At 35.6% G+C, this 5,742-nt stretch overlaps 1 pseudogene across 1 annotated transcript in view; it reads right to left on the reverse strand.

Moving 5' to 3' along the window:
• Positions 1–4,645: 4,645 nt before the first annotated feature.
• The window catches only part of LOC145627492 (large ribosomal subunit protein uL2x-like), a 1,975-nt pseudogene continuing 878 nt past the window's right edge, over positions 4,646–5,742 (reverse strand). Inside the window, exon 2 of the transcript XR_014111399.1 lies at positions 4,646–5,162. The product of XR_014111399.1 is annotated as a large ribosomal subunit protein uL2x-like (transcript). The remainder of the gene's footprint in view (positions 5,163–5,742) is intronic.

Genomic DNA, 5,742 nt, shown 5'->3' on the forward strand with positions numbered 1-5,742 from the left:
TTTCTTATTGAATTGTTTTAATTCTTTGCAATTAGATTATGAATCGAGCAGATGTAATTTGATTGTGAATGTTTAGCAATATTGAATTGATGAATCGAGCAGATTTTAATTTAATATTAAAGGCTGTTTTTAATAGGAACTTAGATCTAGTAAATTGCGAGAGCCTGTTAGATCTATGTTGATTAATAAATTGCGAGAGTCTGTTAATCATGTTATTTGTGCAATGTTAATTATTAATTATTATGTTTTATCCCGGAATATTAATTATTGGTGAACCTGTGACCCTAGGCTTCCTTATTATTGTTTCTTTTCTCCCTAAACTTATTCTTCGTAGTATAGAATTCATACCTAAAATTATTGGTTACTTAGATAATTTAGATTATAATAATTAATTAGAATTAAAAAGACCTATTTCCCTGTGGAGTTCGACCCTACTTCCCTATCTACTTTAGTTAGAGATTTAGGTAATTATTTTTTATTAGGGGATACGACTTTACCCCGTCAACCCTCCAAAAGTCCAATTAGATGGGCGGAACCATCCAATTTGCCTTAATACGGTCAATTTACCTATTCACAACTTGCACTGATTTCGTGAATGCAAACCTACCACGGACATTTACGACAATATTTAAAAGTCATATATGGTTCTAAACGGCATTATATGACCTGAGATGTATCTCCTAGGGCCTCATGACTTTTAGCCACCGGTCCCATAACCTCTTAAATTCCTCAAAATGCGTGGATAACTGCCTTCAATATGGAATTTTTAGAACTTTTTTCGCCCGAAAAAAAAATTATCGAGATGTTTACCATGGTCCCTAATACCCTTCGGGGGTCCAATTAGGTGGGTTAAACCATCCAATTTTCCTTAAAACGTTCAATTTAATCGTTCACAACTTGCACCAATTTCGTGAACTCAAGCCTACCACAAACAATTATGACAATTATATTGGTCATATATAGTTCCAAACGGAATTATATGACCCTTAGAATTACCCCTTAGGGCCTCAAGACTTTTCGCCACCGGGCCTTGTAACCTCTGAAATTCCTTAAAAAGCGTGGATAATAGCCTTCGATTTTGAATTTATTGACATTTTTTCGCCTGGAAATAAGAATTTTTGAGAAGTTTACCATGGTCCCTAATACCCTCCGGGAGTCCAATTAGGTGGGCGAAACCATTCAATTTGCCTTAAAACGGTCAATTTATCCATTCACAACTTGAGCCGATTTCGTGAACTAGCCTACCACGGACACTTATGACAACATATAATGGTCATAAATTGTTCCAAATGGCATTATATTACCATAAGATGTATCCTCTAGAGCCTCAAGACTTTTCGCCATCGGGCCGCGTAACCTCCGAAATTCCTCAAAAAGCATGGATAATAAACCTTCAATTTTGGAATTTTTTTGACCTTTTTTCTCCCAGAAATAAAAATTTCCGAGAAGTTTATCATGGTCCCCTAATACCCTCTGGGAGTACTATTAGGTTAGAGGAACCATCCAATTTGCCTTAAAACGGTCAATAATTTACCCGTTCACAACTTGCACCAATTTCGTGAACTCAAGCCTACCACAGACATTAATGACAACATATAATGGTCATATATGGTTACAAACGACATTATATGATCCTGAGATGAATCCCCTAAGGTCTTAAGTCTGTTTGCCATCGGGCCCCGTAACTCCGAAATTCCTCAAAAAGCAAGGATAATAGCCTTCAATTTTGAAATTTTTTGACCTTTTTTCGCCTGAAAATAAAATTGCCGAGAAATTTACCATGGTCCCTAATACCCACCGGGAATACAATGAGGTGGGTGGTACCATCTAATTTGCCTTAAATGGACAATTTTTCTGTTCAAAACATGCACCGATTTTGTGAACTCAAGCCTACCACTAACATATATGACAACATATATTGGTCATATATGGTTCCAAACGACATTATATGACCCTGAAATGTATCCTCTAGGGCCTCGAGACTTTTCGCCATCAAGCCCCGTGACCTCCGAAATTCCTTAAAAAGCGTGGATAATAGCCATTAATTTTGGAATTTTTTGACCTTTTTTCGCCAGGAAATAAAAATTGTCAAGATGTTTTGCATGGTCCCAAATACCCTTAAGAAGTATAATTAGGTGGGTGGAACCATATTATTTGCCTTAAAACGGTCAATTTACCAGTTCATAACTTGCACCGATTTCGTGAACTCAAGCCTAGCACGGACATTTAAGACAACATATGATGGTCATAAATGGTTCCAAACGACATTATATGACCCTGAGATGTATCCCTTAGGGTCTCAAGACTTTTTTCCATTAGGCATCGTGACCTCTGAAATTCCTTAAAAGGCGTGTATAATAGGCTTTAATTTTGGAATTTTTTGACCTTTTTTCGCCCGGAAATAAAAATTGTCAAGATGTTTTGCATGGTCCCAAATACCCTTAAGGAGTACAATTACATCCTATTTGCCTTAAAACGGTATATTTTTCGGTTCATAACTTGTATCGATTTTGTGAACTCAAGCCTACCACGGACATTTATGACAACATATAATGGTCATGGAAAACAAGACTGTCATTCTAAAAGGGCAAGTTGAGAAGTCGGATGCACTGTATGGTGATATCTTTGGTGGTGAAGAGATTCATAAGATGCAGAAACGAGTATTTAAGTTTACAAAATGCCTTATTTTTCAATTGGTTTTGTTGGTCTTAGTATTTGCACTGTTTGTCATGCAACTAGTACCCAAATCAGCAATGGTTGTACCCACTTAATAGTTAATACACTCTATTATGGGGTTAGGTGATTTCTTTTTCATCTTGTAATCCTGGGTTGAATTAAGATATATGATTAATTTTCTTTTCTTTTTACTTTTATTTATAGGTCTAAAAAAAGGTACAAATAGATCAGACTGAGAGTAATCCTGGTTACCTCAGTTTCACATGATCGAAAACCATAGGTCCTTAGCTGCTGCTAAAGTGTTGTGAGCTTCTAATGACTATAGTGCTATTCATCAAACATTTAGTCCTCTTTTCTGGTTTTTTGAGGCCCAAGGCCATTACCACAGGTGTACCACAGGTGTACATGTTTGGGGCCTGGGGTTTGTTCTACATGGTGTGAATACATAGCAAAAACCCCATTGTTACACCTCTACATGTCTTAAGCATGAGTGTAATCTCATTTTAGGCTAACTTGATTGTTAAATCTTCTTGAAATGTTTATCAAAAAGCCTGTTTGTGACCACATATCACCCAAATTCATCTTTTTCTTCTATTTGTACATTATCTTCTACAGTGAGCTATATTGCTATGTTGATTGAGTCTAAGTCTGCTATGATGCTTGAACATGTCATGTTACAATTTATCCATTTAGGATAGTTAGTAGTCCTCAGTACACTTTAGTATGTCAACATGAACTGCATTTAAAGAATCAGTGACATGGTAGTTTAATTCTTAGATAAGTATTCAAAACAGTCTCACTTGGATTATTATAGTATCCATTAAATCTCTCTCTCTCTCTTTTTCCAAAATAGTATTCTGACTCTTGGACAAGTATGTGATAGTATAGAAAGCTGAATCTGAGTGACTTATGTCTCTGCTGCAGGGTCCTGATTTCGAAGCCAAAGTCGCAAAGCTTGTTGAGCTAGGATTTCCAAGGAATGATGTTATACAAGCTCTCCAGCTTTTCAATGGCAATGAAGAGCAAGCAGCCGGATTTCTTTTTGGAGGCTGACAAGAATTTAATTATTAAATCAATACAAAATTGTAGTATCTAAGACAATAGAAAATATACTCTTGGTATTATTGTACAAAACATTTTGCAAATCAATTGAGTACGATTCATATTTATATAATTTATAATAGTTTTGTTTTATCATAAAGCGATAACCGTCTTGTAATGGGTGGGGGATGAAGAAAAACAAAATGATGAAATGAAAACATATATCCAAGCATTTTGCCCATTGTATGGATATGACAGTATATGCCCTATTAGTTGCCATATTAACAAAGTTATTTCTATCAGAAGAACGATAGTAGTAATAGTTTTGGATCAAGTCTCTTTAGGTTGGATTATTTTCGGGTTTGACTTGTTCGGGTTGATTTTCGGTTTGAAACAGGTCATTTTTAGATCTATTGTTGAGCTACTTATTTTAATAATTAGATATAAAGTAATTATTTATAAGAACATTTATTTTTGGATCGGGTCAGGTTAGCTTGGGCCAAATTGTGTCAATTGATCTTGAGAAGAGTTCGGGTATTAGGTTCGGTATACCAGCCAGGTAAGGTTTTAGTTATGCGGTTTACGCTCATCATAGCCACCGTACAAGGACTTGTAAAACATTCTACAAATATTTGTGGATATTATCTTGCCTGACAGTGTCTCTAAACTATATCATTCACCTTACCCAAGAGCTTAACCTCTGTAAAATTATACAAGTATTAACTATACAATATGAGCCAGCATTATAGTTAAGGCGTGAAGGCATCCATTAAAACACCTCAAACCAATTACTTCGTATTATCACAAGCATGATAGATATGTCAGCATATTTCTCTCTTTAACTAAGAGTCAAGATGTATTAACTTAGGCTATCATCAAGGCAATTCATACAAATAATCAACTAATCTTAGGCTGATTCAACAACAGATGAAAGCTAAAAAAGAACTAGCACAATGAAATTGATCCAATGTCACCATTGCAAAAACCATTCCTAATATTGCAAACAAAACCATTCTTAGCACTGCAATCTTTAAAATAGGTACTCCATACTTTAAATAAACAAAACAAAGACATCAAAATGACAATAAAATGCCTAAGTAAATTAAGCCTAGTTACTCTTGGAAAGATTAGCAGCAGCTTGACCACGAAGACGACCAGTCCTCCTAGTGGCAATAAGACCAACCTTCTGCCCTGGTGGTGCATCTCTACGAACAGTACTGGCATGACCAATATGCTGGTGGTTACCTCCTCCGTGAGGATGCTCAACTGGATTCATAGCAACACCACGAACCTTAGGCCAGCAGTTCCTCTTCACTCTGTACTTGTGGTATGCATTTCCTGCCTTAAGAAGTGCCTTCTCACTACGACCTCCACCAGCAACCTAACCGATCATAGCACGGCAACCACTTGGGACAATCTTCTTGGAACCAGATGGGAGCTTGATCCTGCAACAGAGTAGATTTTGTTAAATAGGTCCAATCAGAATTTATAAATAGAGTTTGATAATATCTCAATTGCCACAGAGATAGGCAAGTATCATGCTAACAGCTCACTTGCACTTCCCTAATCCACATCACAGTACAATAATACATCATGCTTCACAATAACACAAAATGCAAACCTTATCGAATGGAATTATTATCAAACACTCTGCCCCAGGAACATGACTTAAAGGACTGAAATTTGTACTTATACAGATTAGTAAGTCTATTAAAAATTTTATAATTGTATCGACCTATAACCTACAACCTACGCAACATCTATATTCCACATAAATGACATACATAATACACCTAAATAATGACAGATATTTCTCTCACAAAAGTTTCATGGCCAAATTCAAATTTCATTGAACTAATTTATTGAACATATTTATTCTATCGTCTGCAAATCATCAATACATACCTCTAAGCTCAAATCGATGAGTCATTTCAAAAACAGTGGCATTCATAAACTTTACAGAAATTACATACAAAAATTCTTTTTAACCAATCTTGTAACAAGTATCATCATAATCAAAACCAA

This window comes from Chenopodium album, chromosome 4 (genome assembly GCF_948465745.1).
Source record: "Chenopodium album chromosome 4, dcCheAlbu1.1, whole genome shotgun sequence".
NCBI classification, from domain to species: Eukaryota; Viridiplantae; Streptophyta; class Magnoliopsida; order Caryophyllales; family Amaranthaceae; genus Chenopodium; species Chenopodium album.